General features: G+C 45.4%; 25 non-coding genes and 20 pseudogenes across 25 annotated transcripts in view; all 45 read right to left on the bottom strand.

The window, feature by feature from the left end:
- Nucleotides 1-148: 148 nt before the first annotated feature.
- On the bottom strand, nucleotides 149-267 carry LOC132877610 (5S ribosomal RNA). The gene has a single exon (XR_009653283.1). It is a non-coding gene; the product is annotated as a 5S ribosomal RNA (ribosomal RNA).
- A 122-nt stretch (nucleotides 268-389) lies between these two features.
- LOC132878644 (5S ribosomal RNA) lies at nucleotides 390-508 on the bottom strand (annotated as a pseudogene).
- Nucleotides 509-625: 117 nt separating this feature from the next.
- Nucleotides 626-744, bottom strand: LOC132879807 (5S ribosomal RNA; annotated as a pseudogene).
- A 112-nt stretch (nucleotides 745-856) lies between these two features.
- On the bottom strand, nucleotides 857-975 carry LOC132878555 (5S ribosomal RNA; annotated as a pseudogene).
- Nucleotides 976-1092: 117 nt separating this feature from the next.
- LOC132881161 (5S ribosomal RNA) lies at nucleotides 1093-1211 on the bottom strand (annotated as a pseudogene).
- A 209-nt stretch (nucleotides 1212-1420) lies between these two features.
- Nucleotides 1421-1539, bottom strand: LOC132877611 (5S ribosomal RNA). Its single transcript, XR_009653284.1, has one exon. It is a non-coding gene; the product is annotated as a 5S ribosomal RNA (ribosomal RNA).
- A 122-nt stretch (nucleotides 1540-1661) lies between these two features.
- LOC132877612 (5S ribosomal RNA) lies at nucleotides 1662-1780 on the bottom strand. Its single transcript, XR_009653285.1, has one exon. It is a non-coding gene; the product is annotated as a 5S ribosomal RNA (ribosomal RNA).
- Nucleotides 1781-1902: 122 nt separating this feature from the next.
- Nucleotides 1903-2021, bottom strand: LOC132879013 (5S ribosomal RNA; annotated as a pseudogene).
- A 122-nt stretch (nucleotides 2022-2143) lies between these two features.
- On the bottom strand, nucleotides 2144-2262 carry LOC132877885 (5S ribosomal RNA). The gene has a single exon (XR_009653546.1). It is a non-coding gene; the product is annotated as a 5S ribosomal RNA (ribosomal RNA).
- Nucleotides 2263-2379: 117 nt separating this feature from the next.
- Nucleotides 2380-2498, bottom strand: LOC132879808 (5S ribosomal RNA; annotated as a pseudogene).
- A 112-nt stretch (nucleotides 2499-2610) lies between these two features.
- LOC132877613 (5S ribosomal RNA) lies at nucleotides 2611-2729 on the bottom strand. Its single transcript, XR_009653286.1, has one exon. It is a non-coding gene; the product is annotated as a 5S ribosomal RNA (ribosomal RNA).
- Nucleotides 2730-2856: 127 nt separating this feature from the next.
- Nucleotides 2857-2975, bottom strand: LOC132877614 (5S ribosomal RNA). The gene has a single exon (XR_009653287.1). It is a non-coding gene; the product is annotated as a 5S ribosomal RNA (ribosomal RNA).
- Nucleotides 2976-3097: 122 nt separating this feature from the next.
- Nucleotides 3098-3216, bottom strand: LOC132879533 (5S ribosomal RNA; annotated as a pseudogene).
- A 122-nt stretch (nucleotides 3217-3338) lies between these two features.
- LOC132877615 (5S ribosomal RNA) lies at nucleotides 3339-3457 on the bottom strand. The gene has a single exon (XR_009653288.1). It is a non-coding gene; the product is annotated as a 5S ribosomal RNA (ribosomal RNA).
- A 117-nt stretch (nucleotides 3458-3574) lies between these two features.
- On the bottom strand, nucleotides 3575-3693 carry LOC132877616 (5S ribosomal RNA). Its single transcript, XR_009653289.1, has one exon. It is a non-coding gene; the product is annotated as a 5S ribosomal RNA (ribosomal RNA).
- Nucleotides 3694-3810: 117 nt separating this feature from the next.
- LOC132881363 (5S ribosomal RNA) lies at nucleotides 3811-3929 on the bottom strand (annotated as a pseudogene).
- A 114-nt stretch (nucleotides 3930-4043) lies between these two features.
- On the bottom strand, nucleotides 4044-4162 carry LOC132878556 (5S ribosomal RNA; annotated as a pseudogene).
- A 122-nt stretch (nucleotides 4163-4284) lies between these two features.
- Nucleotides 4285-4403, bottom strand: LOC132876705 (5S ribosomal RNA). Its single transcript, XR_009652412.1, has one exon. It is a non-coding gene; the product is annotated as a 5S ribosomal RNA (ribosomal RNA).
- Nucleotides 4404-4520: 117 nt separating this feature from the next.
- On the bottom strand, nucleotides 4521-4639 carry LOC132881163 (5S ribosomal RNA; annotated as a pseudogene).
- Nucleotides 4640-4763: 124 nt separating this feature from the next.
- Nucleotides 4764-4882, bottom strand: LOC132878138 (5S ribosomal RNA; annotated as a pseudogene).
- Nucleotides 4883-5004: 122 nt separating this feature from the next.
- On the bottom strand, nucleotides 5005-5123 carry LOC132877617 (5S ribosomal RNA). The gene has a single exon (XR_009653290.1). It is a non-coding gene; the product is annotated as a 5S ribosomal RNA (ribosomal RNA).
- A 122-nt stretch (nucleotides 5124-5245) lies between these two features.
- On the bottom strand, nucleotides 5246-5364 carry LOC132878021 (5S ribosomal RNA). The gene has a single exon (XR_009653676.1). It is a non-coding gene; the product is annotated as a 5S ribosomal RNA (ribosomal RNA).
- Nucleotides 5365-5486: 122 nt separating this feature from the next.
- Nucleotides 5487-5605, bottom strand: LOC132877886 (5S ribosomal RNA). Its single transcript, XR_009653547.1, has one exon. It is a non-coding gene; the product is annotated as a 5S ribosomal RNA (ribosomal RNA).
- Nucleotides 5606-5722: 117 nt separating this feature from the next.
- LOC132879809 (5S ribosomal RNA) lies at nucleotides 5723-5841 on the bottom strand (annotated as a pseudogene).
- Nucleotides 5842-5953: 112 nt separating this feature from the next.
- Nucleotides 5954-6072, bottom strand: LOC132878170 (5S ribosomal RNA; annotated as a pseudogene).
- Nucleotides 6073-6199: 127 nt separating this feature from the next.
- Nucleotides 6200-6318, bottom strand: LOC132877618 (5S ribosomal RNA). Its single transcript, XR_009653291.1, has one exon. It is a non-coding gene; the product is annotated as a 5S ribosomal RNA (ribosomal RNA).
- A 122-nt stretch (nucleotides 6319-6440) lies between these two features.
- Nucleotides 6441-6559, bottom strand: LOC132877619 (5S ribosomal RNA). The gene has a single exon (XR_009653292.1). It is a non-coding gene; the product is annotated as a 5S ribosomal RNA (ribosomal RNA).
- Nucleotides 6560-6676: 117 nt separating this feature from the next.
- Nucleotides 6677-6795, bottom strand: LOC132877621 (5S ribosomal RNA). Its single transcript, XR_009653294.1, has one exon. It is a non-coding gene; the product is annotated as a 5S ribosomal RNA (ribosomal RNA).
- A 117-nt stretch (nucleotides 6796-6912) lies between these two features.
- Nucleotides 6913-7031, bottom strand: LOC132881364 (5S ribosomal RNA; annotated as a pseudogene).
- Nucleotides 7032-7145: 114 nt separating this feature from the next.
- On the bottom strand, nucleotides 7146-7264 carry LOC132878557 (5S ribosomal RNA; annotated as a pseudogene).
- Nucleotides 7265-7386: 122 nt separating this feature from the next.
- On the bottom strand, nucleotides 7387-7505 carry LOC132876706 (5S ribosomal RNA). Its single transcript, XR_009652413.1, has one exon. It is a non-coding gene; the product is annotated as a 5S ribosomal RNA (ribosomal RNA).
- Nucleotides 7506-7622: 117 nt separating this feature from the next.
- On the bottom strand, nucleotides 7623-7741 carry LOC132881164 (5S ribosomal RNA; annotated as a pseudogene).
- Nucleotides 7742-7935: 194 nt separating this feature from the next.
- Nucleotides 7936-8054, bottom strand: LOC132877966 (5S ribosomal RNA). Its single transcript, XR_009653623.1, has one exon. It is a non-coding gene; the product is annotated as a 5S ribosomal RNA (ribosomal RNA).
- A 122-nt stretch (nucleotides 8055-8176) lies between these two features.
- LOC132876836 (5S ribosomal RNA) lies at nucleotides 8177-8295 on the bottom strand. Its single transcript, XR_009652536.1, has one exon. It is a non-coding gene; the product is annotated as a 5S ribosomal RNA (ribosomal RNA).
- Nucleotides 8296-8417: 122 nt separating this feature from the next.
- On the bottom strand, nucleotides 8418-8536 carry LOC132878301 (5S ribosomal RNA; annotated as a pseudogene).
- Nucleotides 8537-8658: 122 nt separating this feature from the next.
- LOC132877887 (5S ribosomal RNA) lies at nucleotides 8659-8777 on the bottom strand. Its single transcript, XR_009653548.1, has one exon. It is a non-coding gene; the product is annotated as a 5S ribosomal RNA (ribosomal RNA).
- A 117-nt stretch (nucleotides 8778-8894) lies between these two features.
- On the bottom strand, nucleotides 8895-9013 carry LOC132879811 (5S ribosomal RNA; annotated as a pseudogene).
- Nucleotides 9014-9125: 112 nt separating this feature from the next.
- Nucleotides 9126-9244, bottom strand: LOC132877622 (5S ribosomal RNA). The gene has a single exon (XR_009653295.1). It is a non-coding gene; the product is annotated as a 5S ribosomal RNA (ribosomal RNA).
- Nucleotides 9245-9371: 127 nt separating this feature from the next.
- Nucleotides 9372-9490, bottom strand: LOC132877623 (5S ribosomal RNA). Its single transcript, XR_009653296.1, has one exon. It is a non-coding gene; the product is annotated as a 5S ribosomal RNA (ribosomal RNA).
- Nucleotides 9491-9612: 122 nt separating this feature from the next.
- Nucleotides 9613-9731, bottom strand: LOC132878139 (5S ribosomal RNA; annotated as a pseudogene).
- Nucleotides 9732-9853: 122 nt separating this feature from the next.
- LOC132877624 (5S ribosomal RNA) lies at nucleotides 9854-9972 on the bottom strand. The gene has a single exon (XR_009653297.1). It is a non-coding gene; the product is annotated as a 5S ribosomal RNA (ribosomal RNA).
- A 122-nt stretch (nucleotides 9973-10094) lies between these two features.
- On the bottom strand, nucleotides 10095-10213 carry LOC132877889 (5S ribosomal RNA). The gene has a single exon (XR_009653550.1). It is a non-coding gene; the product is annotated as a 5S ribosomal RNA (ribosomal RNA).
- A 117-nt stretch (nucleotides 10214-10330) lies between these two features.
- LOC132879812 (5S ribosomal RNA) lies at nucleotides 10331-10449 on the bottom strand (annotated as a pseudogene).
- A 112-nt stretch (nucleotides 10450-10561) lies between these two features.
- Nucleotides 10562-10680, bottom strand: LOC132877625 (5S ribosomal RNA). The gene has a single exon (XR_009653298.1). It is a non-coding gene; the product is annotated as a 5S ribosomal RNA (ribosomal RNA).
- A 127-nt stretch (nucleotides 10681-10807) lies between these two features.
- Nucleotide 10808, bottom strand: part of LOC132877626 (5S ribosomal RNA) — a 119-nt gene continuing 118 nt past the window's right edge. Inside the window, exon 1 of the ribosomal RNA XR_009653299.1 lies at nucleotide 10808. This exon is cut by the window's right edge and continues 118 nt beyond it. This is a non-coding gene — a ribosomal RNA (5S ribosomal RNA).

Genomic DNA, 10808 nt, shown 5'->3' on the forward strand with positions numbered 1-10808 from the left:
TTGCCTTGCCTTGCCTTGCCTTGCCTTGCCTTGCCTTGCCTTGCCTTGCCTTGCCTTGCCTTGCCTTGCCTTGCGCCCAGAAGGAAAATTCTTGCCTTGCGAGCAGAAGGAAAATTCAAACAGATTTCTGCAAGAAGACAAAATAAAATGCTTACAGTACCTGGTATTCCTAGGCAGTCTCCCACTCAAGTACTAACCAGGCCCAACTCTGTTTAGCTTCTGAGATCAGACGGGATCAGGCGTTGTCAGAGTGGTTTGGCCATAAGCAACAGTTAGTTGGAAATGTGCCGTTTTTCTTGCCTTGCCTTGCCTTGCGCCCAGAAGGAAAATTCTTGCCTTGCGAGCAGAAGGAAAATTCAAACAGATTTCTGCAAGAAGACAAAATAAAATGCTCACAGTACCTGGTATTCCTAGGCAGTCTCCCACTCAAGTACTAACCAGGCCCAACTCTGTTTAGCTTCTGAGATCAGACAGGATCAGGCGTTGTCAGAGTGGTTTGGCCATAAGCAACAGTTAGTTGGAAATGTGCCGTTTTTCTTGCCTTGCCTTGCGACCAGAAGGAAAATTCTTGCCTTGCGAGCAGAAGGAAAATTCAAACAGATTTCTGCAAGAAGACAAAATAAAATGCTTACAGTACCTGGTATTACTAGGCAGTCTCCCACTCAAGTACTAAACAGGCCCAACTCTGTTTAGTTTCTGAGATCTGACAGGATCAGGCGTTGTCAGAGTGGTTTGGCCGTAAGCAACAGCTTGTTGGAAATGTGCCATTTTTCTTGCCTTGCGATCAGAAGGAAAATTCTTGCCTTGCGACCAGAAGGAAAATTCAAACAGATTTCTGCAAGAAGACAAAATAAAATGCTTACAGTACCTGGTATTCCTAGGCAGTCTCCCACTCAAGTACTAACCAGGCCCAACTCTGTTTAGCTTCTGACATCAGACGGGATCAGGCGTTGTCAGAGTGGTTTGGCCATAAGCAACAGTTAGTTGGAAATGTGCCGTTTTTCTTGCCTTGCCTTGCGCCCAGAAGGAAAATTCTTGCCTTGCGAGCAGAAGGAAAATTCAAACAGATTTCTGCAAGGAGACAAAATAAAATGCTTACAGTACCTGGTATTCCTAGGCAGTCTCACACTCAAGTACTAACCAGGCCCAACTCTGTTTAGCTTCTCAGATCAGACAGGATCAGGCATTGTCAGAGTGGTTTGGACGTAAACAACAGTCTGGAAATGTGCGCCTTGCCTTGCCTTGCCTTGCCTTGCCTTGCCTTGCCTTGCCTTGCCTTGCCTTGCCTTGCCTTGCCTTGCCTTGCCTTGCCTTGCCTTGCCTTGCCTTGCCTTGCCTTGCCTTGCGCCCAGAAGGAAAATTCTTGCCTTGCGAGCAGAAGGAAAATTCAAACAGATTTCTGCAAGAAGACAAAATAAAATGCTTACAGTACCTGGTATTCCTAGGCAGTCTCCCACTCAAGTACTAACCAGGCCCAACTCTGTTTAGCTTCTGAGATCAGACGGGATCAGGCGTTGTCAGAGTGGTTTGGCCATAAGCAACAGTTAGTTGGAAATGTGTCGTTTTTCTTGCCTTGCCTTGCCTTGCGCCCAGAAGGAAAATTCTTGCCTTGCGAGCAGAAGGAAAATTCAAACAGATTTCTGCTAGAAGACAAAATAAAATGCTTACAGTACCTGGTATTCCTAGGCAGTCTCCCACTCAAGTACTAACCAGGCCCAACTCTGTTTAGCTTCTGAGATCAGACGGGATCAGGCGTTGTCAGAGTGGTTTGGCCATAAGCAACAGTTAGTTGGAAATGTGCCGTTTTTCTTGCCTTGCCTTGCCTTGCGACCAGAAGGAAAATTCTTGCCTTGCGAGCAGAAGGAAAATTCAAACAGATTTCTGCAAGAAGACAAAATAAAATGCTTACAGTACCTGGTATTCCTAGGCAGTCTCCCACTCAAGTACTAACCAGGCCTAACTCTGTTTAGCTTCTGAGATCAGACGGGATCAGGCGTTGTCAGAGTGGTTCGGCCATAAGCAACAGTGAGTTGGAAATGTGCCGTTTTTCTTGCCTTGCCTTGCCTTGCGCCCAGAAGGAAAATTCTTGCCTTGCGAGCAGAAGGAAAATTCAAACAGATTTCTGCTAGAAGACAAAATAAAATGCTTACAGTACCTGGTATTCCTAGGCAGTCTCCCACTCAAGTACTATCCAGGCCCAACTCTGTTTAGCTTCTGAGATCAGACGGGATCAGGCGTTGTCAGAGTGGTTTGGCCATAAGCAGCAGTTAGTTGGAAATGTGCCGTTTTTCTTGCCTTGCCTTGCGACCAGAAGGAAAATTCTTGCCTTGCGAGCAGAAGGAAAATTCAAACAGATTTCTGCAAGAAGACAAAATAAAATGCTTACAGTACCTGGTATTACTAGGCAGTCTCCCACTCAAGTACTAAACAGGCCCAACTCTGTTTAGTTTCTGAGATCTGACAGGATCAGGCGTTGTCAGAGTGGTTTGGCCGTAAGCAACAGCTTGTTGGAAATGTGCCATTTTTCTTGCCTTGCGCCCAGAAGGAAAATTCTTGCCTTGCGACCAGAAGGAAAATTCAAACAGATTTCTGCTAGAAGACAAAATAAAATGCTTACAGTACCTGGTATTCCTAGGCAGTCTCCCACTCAAGTACTAACCAGGCCCAACTCTGTTTAGCTTCTGAGATCAGACGGGATCAGGCGTTGTCAGAGTGGTTTGGCCATAAGCAACAGTTAGTTGGAAATGTGCCGTTTTTCTTGCCTTGCCTTGCCTTGCCTTGCGCCCAGAAGGAAAATTCTTGCCTTGCGAGCAGAAGGAAAATTCAAACAGATTTCTGCAAGAAGACAAAATAAAATGCTTACAGTACCTGGTATTCCTAGGCAGTCTCCCACTCAAGTACTAACCAGGCCCAACTCTGTTTAGCTTCTGAGATCAGACGGGATCAGGCGTTGTCAGAGTGGTTTGGCCATAAGCAACAGTTAGTTGGAAATGTGCCGTTTTTCTTGCCTTGCCTTGCCTTGCGCCCAGAAGGAAAATTCTTGCCTTGCGAGCAGAAGGAAAATTCAAACAGATTTCTGCTAGAAGACAAAATAAAATGCTTACAGTACCTGGTATTCCTATTCAGTCTCCCACTCAAGTACTAACCAGGCCCAACTCTGTTTAGTTTCTGAGATCAGACGGGATCAGGCGATGTCAGAGTGGTTTGGCCATAAGCAACAGTTAGTTGGAAATGTGCCGTTTTTCTTGCCTTGCCTTGCCTTGCGCCCAGAAGGAAAATTCTTGCCTTGCGAGCAGAAGGAAAATTCAAACAGATTTCTGCAAGAAGACAAAATAAAATGCTTACAGTACCTGGTATTCCTAGGCAGTCTCCCACTCAAGTACTAACCAGGCCCAACTCTGTTTAGCTTCTGAGATCAGACGGGATCAGGCGTTGTCAGAGTGGTTTGGCCATAAGCAACAGTTAGTTGGAAATGTGCCGTTTTTCTTGCCTTGCCTTGCGCCCAGAAGGAAAATTCTTGCCTTGCGAGCAGAAGGAAAATTCAAACAGATTTCTGCTAGAAGACAAAATAAAATGCTTACAGTACCTGGTATTCCTAGGCAGTCTCCCACTCAAGTACTAACCAGGCCCAACTCTGTTTAGCTTCTGAGATCAGACGGGATCAGGCGTTGTCAGAGTGGTTTGGCCATAAGCAACAGTTAGTTGGAAATGTGCCGTTTTTCTTGCCTTGCCTTGCGACCAGAAGGAAAATTCTTGCCTTGCGAGCAGAAGGAAAATTCAAACAGATTTCTGCAAGAAGACAAAATAAAATGCTTACAGTACCTGGTATTACTAGGCAGTCTCCCACTCAAGTACTAAACAGGCCCAACTCTGTTTAGCTTCTCAGATCAGACAGGATCAGGCATTGTCAGAGTGGTTTGGACATAAGCAATAGTCTGGAAATGTGCCGTTTTTCTTGCCTTGCCTTGCGATCAGAAGGAAAATTCTTGCCTTGCGACCAGAAGGAAAATTCAAACAGATTTCTGCAAGAAGACAAAATAAAATGCTTACAGTACCTGGTATTCCTAGGCAGTCTCCCACTCAAGTACTAACCAGGCCCAACTCTGTTTAGCTTCTGACATCAGACGGGATCAGGCGTTGTCAGAGTGGTTTGGCCATAAGCAACAGTTAGTTGGAAATGTGCCGTTTTTCTTGCCTTGCCTTGCCTTGCGCCCAGAAGGAAAATTCTTGCCTTGCGAGCAGAAGGAAAATTCAAACAGATTTCTGCTAGAAGACAAAATAAAATGCTTACAGTACCTGGTATTCCTAGGCAGTCTCCCACTCAAGTACTAACCAGGCCCAACTCTGTTTAGCTTCTGAGATCAGACGGGATCAGGCGTTGTCAGAGTGGTTTGGCCGTAAGCAACAGTTAGTTGGAAATGTGCCGTTTTTCTTGCCTTGCCTTGCGACCAGAAGGAAAATTCTTGCCTTGCGAGCAGAAGGAAAATTCAAACAGATTTCTGCAAGGAGACAAAATAAAATGCTTACAGTACCTGGTATTCCTAGGCAGTCTCACACTCAAGTACTAACCAGGCCCAACTCTGTTTAGCTTCTCAGATCAGACAGGATCAGGCATTGTCAGAGTGGTTTGGACGTAAACAACAGTCTGGAAATGTGTGCCTTGCCTTGCCTTGCCTTGCCTTGCCTTGCGCCCAGAAGGAAAATTCTTGCCTTGCGAGCAGAAGGAAAATTCAAACAGATTTCTGCAAGAAGACAAAATAAAATGCTTACAGTACCTGGTATTCCTAGGCAGTCTCCCACTCAAGTACTAACCAGGCCCAACTCTGTTTAGCTTCTGAGATCAGACGGGATCAGGCGTTGTCAGAGTGGTTTGGCCATGAGCAACAGTTAGTTGGAAATGTGTCGTTTTTCTTGCCTTGCCTTGCCTTGCGCCCAGAAGGAAAATTCTTGCCTTGCGAGCAGAAGGAAAATTCAAACAGATTTCTGCTAGAAGACAAAATAAAATGCTTACAGTACCTGGTATTCCTAGGCAGTCTCCCACTCAAGTACTAACCAGGCCCAACTCTGTTTAGCTTCTGAGATCAGACGGGATCAGGCGTTGTCAGAGTGGTTTGGCCATAAGCAACAGTTAGTTGGAAATGTGCCGTTTTTCTTGCCTTGCCTTGCCTTGCGACCAGAAGGAAAATTCTTGCCTTGCGAGCAGAAGGAAAATTCAAACAGATTTCTGCAAGAAGACAAAATAAAATGCTTACAGTACCTGGTATTCCTAGGCAGTCTCCCACTCAAGTACTAACCAGGCCTAACTCTGTTTAGCTTCTGAGATCAGACGGGATCAGGTGTTGTCAGAGTGGTTTGGCCATAAGCAACAGTGAGCTGGAAATGTGCCGTTTTTCTTGCCTTGCCTTGCCTTGCGCCCAGAAGGAAAATTCTTGCCTTGCGAGCAGAAGGAAAATTCAAACAGATTTCTGCTAGAAGACAAAATAAAATGCTTACAGTACCTGGTATTCCTAGGCAGTCTCCCACTCAAGTACTATCCAGGCCCAACTCTGTTTAGCTTCTGAGATCAGACGGGATCAGGCGTTGTCAGAGTGGTTTGGCCATAAGCAGCAGTTAGTTGGAAATGTGCCGTTTTTCTTGCCTTGCCTTGCGACCAGAAGGAAAATTCTTGCCTTGCGAGCAGAAGGAAAATTCAAACAGATTTCTGCAAGAAGACAAAATAAAATGCTTACAGTACCTGGTATTACTAGGCAGTCTCCCACTCAAGTACTAAACAGGCCCAACTCTGTTTAGTTTCTGAGATCTGACAGGATCAGGCGTTGTCAGAGTGGTTTGGCCGTAAGCAACAGCTTGTTGGAAATGTGCCATTTTTCTTGCCTTGCGCCCAGAAGGAAAATTCTTGCCTTGCGACCAGAAGGAAAATTCAAACAGATTTCTGCTAGAAGACAAAATAAAATGCTTACAGTACCTGGTATTCCTAGGCAGTCTCCCACTCAAGTACTAACCAGGCCCAACTCTGTTTAGCTTCTGAGATCAGACAGGATCAGGCGTTGTCAGAGTGGTTTGGCCATAAGCAACAGTTAGTTGGAAATGTGCCGTTTTTCTTGCCTTGCCTTGCCTTGCCTTGCGCCCAGAAGGAAAATTCTTGCCTTGCGAGCAGAAGGAAAATTCAAACAGATTTCTGCAAGAAGACAAAATAAAATGCTTACAGTACCTGGTATTCCTAGGCAGTCTCCCACTCAAGTACTAACCAGGCCCAACTCTGTTTAGCTTCTGAGATCAGACGGGATCAGGCGTTGTCAGAGTGGTTTGGCCATAAGCAACAGTTAGTTGGAAATGTGCCGTTTTTCTTGCCTTGCCTTGCCTTGCGCCCAGAAGGAAAATTCTTGCCTTGCGAGCAGAAGGAAAATTCAAACAGATTTCTGCAAGAAGACAAAATAAAATGCTTACAGTACCTGGTATTCCTAGGCAGTCTCCCACTCAAGTACTAACCAGGCCCAACTCTGTTTAGCTTCTGAGATCAGACGGGATCAGGCGTTGTCAGAGTGGTTTGGCCATAAGCAACAGTTAGTTGGAAATGTGCCGTTTTTCTTGCCTTGCCTTGCGCCCAGAAGGAAAATTCTTGCCTTGCGAGCAGAAGGAAAATTCAAACAGATTTCTGCTAGAAGACAAAATAAAATGCTTACAGTACCTGGTATTCCTAGGCAGTCTCCCACTCAAGTACTAACCAGGCCCAACTCTGTTTAGCTTCTGAGATCAGACGGGATCAGGCGTTGTCAGAGTGGTTTGGCCATAAGCAACAGTTAGTTGGAAATGTGCCGTTTTTCTTGCCTTGCCTTGCGACCAGAAGGAAAATTCTTGCCTTGCGAGCAGAAGGAAAATTCAAACAGATTTCTGCAAGAAGACAAAATAAAATGCTTACAGTACCTGGTATTACTAGGCAGTCTCCCACTCAAGTACTAAACAGGCCCAACTCTGTTTAGCTTCTCAGATCAGACAGGATCAGGCATTGTCAGAGTGGTTTGGACATAAGCAATAGTCTGGAAATGTGCCGTTTTTCTTGCCTTGCCTTGCGATCAGAAGGAAAATTCTTGCCTTGCGACCAGAAGGAAAATTCAAACAGATTTCTGCAAGAAGACAAAATAAAATGCTTACAGTACCTGGTATTCCTAGGCAGTCTCCCACTCAAGTACTAACCAGGCCCAACTCTGTTTAGCTTCTGACATCAGACGGGATCAGGCGTTGTCAGAGTGGTTTGGCCATAAGCAACAGTTAGTTGGAAATGTGCCGTTTTTCTTGCCTTGCCTTGCCTTGCGCCCAGAAGGAAAATTCTTGCCTTGCGAGCAGAAGGAAAATTCAAACAGATTTCTGCTAGAAGACAAAATAAAATGCTTACAGTACCTGGTATTCCTAGGCAGTCTCCCACTCAAGTACTAACCAGGCCCAACTCTGTTTAGCTTCTGAGATCAGACGGGATCAGGCGTTGTCAGAGTGGTTTGGCCGTAAGCAACAGTTAGTTGGAAATGTGCCGTTTTTCTTGCCTTGCCTTGCGACCAGAAGGAAAATTCTTGCCTTGCGAGCAGAAGGAAAATTCAAACAGATTTCTGCAAGGAGACAAAATAAAATGCTTACAGTACCTGGTATTCCTAGGCAGTCTCACACTCAAGTACTAACCAGGCCCAACTCTGTTTAGCTTCTCAGATCAGACAGGATCAGGCATTGTCAGAGTGGTTTGGACGTAAACAACAGTCTGGAAATGTGCGCCTTGCCTTGCCTTGCCTTGCCTTGCCTTGCCTTGCCTTGCCTTGCCTTGCCTTGCCTTGCCTTGCCTTGCCTTGCCTTGCCTTGCCTTGCCTTGCCTTGCGCCCAGAAGGAAAATTCTTGCCTTGCGAGCAGAAGGAAAATTCAAACAGATTTCTGCAAGAAGACAAAATAAAATGCTTACAGTACCTGGTATTCCTAGGCAGTCTCCCACTCAAGTACTAACCAGGCCCAACTCTGTTTAGCTTCTGAGATCAGACGGGATCAGGCATTGTCAGAGTGGTTTGGCCATAAGCAACAGTTAGTTGGAAATGTGTCGTTTTTCTTGCCTTGCCTTGCCTTGCGCCCAGAAGGAAAATTCTTGCCTTGCGAGCAGAAGGAAAATTCAAACAGATTTCTGCTAGAAGACAAAATAAAATGCTTACAGTACCTGGTATTCCTAGGTAGTCTCCCACTCAAGTACTAACCAGGCCCAACTCTGTTTAGCTTCTGAGATCAGACGGGATCAGGCGTTGTCAGAGTGGTTTGGCCATAAGCAACAGTTAGTTGGAAATGTGCCGTTTTTCTTGCCTTGCCTTGCCTTGCGACCAGAAGGAAAATTCTTGCCTTGCGAGCAGAAGGAAAATTCAAACAGATTTCTGCAAGAAGACAAAATAAAATGCTTACAGTACCTGGTATTCCTAGGCAGTCTCCCACTCAAGTACTAACCAGGCCTAACTCTGTTTAGCTTCTGAGATCAGACGGGATCAGGCGTTGTCAGAGTGGTTTGGCCATAAGCAACAGTGAGTTGGAAATGTGCCGTTTTTCTTGCCTTGCCTTGCCTTGCGCCCAGAAGGAAAATTCTTGCCTTGCGAGCAGAAGGAAAATTCAAACAGATTTCTGCTAGAAGACAAAATAAAATGCTTACAGTACCTGGTATTCCTAGGCAGTCTCCCACTCAAGTACTATCCAGGCCCAACTCTGTTTAGCTTCTGAGATCAGACGGGATCAGGCGTTGTCAGAGTGGTTTGGCCATAAGCAGCAGTTAGTTGGAAATGTGCCGTTTTTCTTGCCTTGCCTTGCGACCAGAAGGAAAATTCTTGCCTTGCGAGCAGAAGGAAAATTCAAACAGATTTCTGCAAGAAGACAAAATAAAATGCTTACAGTACCTGGTATTACTAGGCAGTCTCCCACTCAAGTACTAAACAGGCCCAACTCTGTTTAGTTTCTGAGATCTGACAGGATCAGGCGTTGTCAGAGTGGTTTGGCCGTAAGCAACAGCTTGTTGGAAATGTGCCATTTTTCTTGCCTTGCGCCCAGAAGGAAAATTCTTGCCTTGCGACCAGAAGGAAAATTCAAACAGATTTCTGCTAGAAGACAAAATAAAATGCTTACAGTACCTGGTATTCCTAGGCAGTCTCCCACTCAAGTACTAACCAGGCCCAACTCTGTTTAGCTTCTGAGATCAGACGGGATCAGGCGTTGTCAGAGTGGTTTGGCCATAAGCAACAGTTAGTTGGAAATGTGCCGTTTTTCTTGCCTTGCCTTGCCTTGCCTTGCGCCCAGAAGGAAAATTCTTGCCTTGCGAGCAGAAGGAAAATTCAAACAGATTTCTGCAAGAAGACAAAATAAAATGCTTACAGTACCTGGTATTCCTAGGCAGTCTCCCACTCAAGTACTAACCAGGCCCAACTCTGTTTAGCTTCTGAGATCAGACGGGATCAGGCGTTGTCAGAGTGGTTTGGCCATAAGCAACAGTTAGTTGGAAATGTGCCGTTTTTCTTGCCTTGCCTTGCCTTGCGCCCAGAAGGAAAATTCTTGCCTTGCGAGCAGAAGGAAAATTCAAACAGATTTCTGCAAGAAGACAAAATAAAATGCTTACAGTACCTGGTATTCCTAGGCAGTCTCCCACTCAAGTACTAACCAGGCCCAACTCTGTTTAGCTTCTGAGATCAGACGGGATCAGGCGTTGTCAGAGTGGTTTGGCCATGAGCAACAGTTAGTTGGAAATGTGTCGTTTTTCTTGCCTTGCCTTGCCTTGCGCCCAGAAGGAAAATTCTTGCCTTGCGAGCAGAAGGAAAATTCAAACAGATTTCTGCTAGAAGACAAAATAAAATGCTTACAGTACCTGGTATTCCTAGGCAGTCTCCCACTCAAGTACTAACCAGGCCCAACTCTGTTTAGCTTCTGAGATCAGACGGGATCAGGCGTTGTCAGAGTGGTTTGGCCATAAGCAACAGTGAGTTGGAAATGTGCCGTTTTTCTTGCCTTGCCTTGCCTTGCGCCCAGAAGGAAATTTCTTGCCTTGCGAGCAGAAGGAAAATTCAAACAGATTTCTGCTAGAAGACAAAATAAAATGCTTACAGTACCTGGTATTCCTAGGCAGTCTCCCACTCAAGTACTATCCAGGCCCAACTCTGTTTAGCTTCTGAGATCAGACGGGATCAGGCGTTGTCAGAGTGGTTTGGCCATAAGCAGCAGTTAGTTGGAAATGTGCCGTTTTTCTTGCCTTGCCTTGCGACCAGAAGGAAAATTCTTGCCTTGCGAGCAGAAGGAAAATTCAAACAGATTTCTGCAAGAAGACAAAATAAAATGCTTACAGTACCTGGTATTACTAGGCAGTCTCCCACTCAAGTACTAAACAGGCCCAACTCTGTTTAGTTTCTGAGATCTGACAGGATCAGGCGTTGTCAGAGTGGTTTGGCCGTAAGCAACAGCTTGTTGGAAATGTGCCATTTTTCTTGCCTTGCGCCCAGAAGGAAAATTCTTGCCTTGCGACCAGAAGGAAAATTCAAACAGATTTCTGCTAGAAGACAAAATAAAATGCTTACAGTACCTGGTATTCCTAGGCAGTCTCCCACTCAAGTACTAACCAGGCCCAACTCTGTTTAGCTTCTGAGATCAGACGGGATCAGGCGTTGTCAGAGTGGTTTGGCCATAAGCAACAGTTAGTTGGAAATGTGCCGTTTTTCTTGCCTTGCCTTGCCTTGCCTTGCGCCCAGAAGGAAAATTCTTGCCTTGCGAGCAGAAGGAAAATTCAAACAGATTTCTGCAAGAAGACAAAATAAAAT

Source organism: Neoarius graeffei (genome assembly GCF_027579695.1).
Source record: "Neoarius graeffei isolate fNeoGra1 chromosome 18 unlocalized genomic scaffold, fNeoGra1.pri SUPER_18_unloc_1, whole genome shotgun sequence".
Lineage (NCBI taxonomy): Eukaryota > Metazoa > Chordata > Actinopteri > Siluriformes > Ariidae > Neoarius > Neoarius graeffei.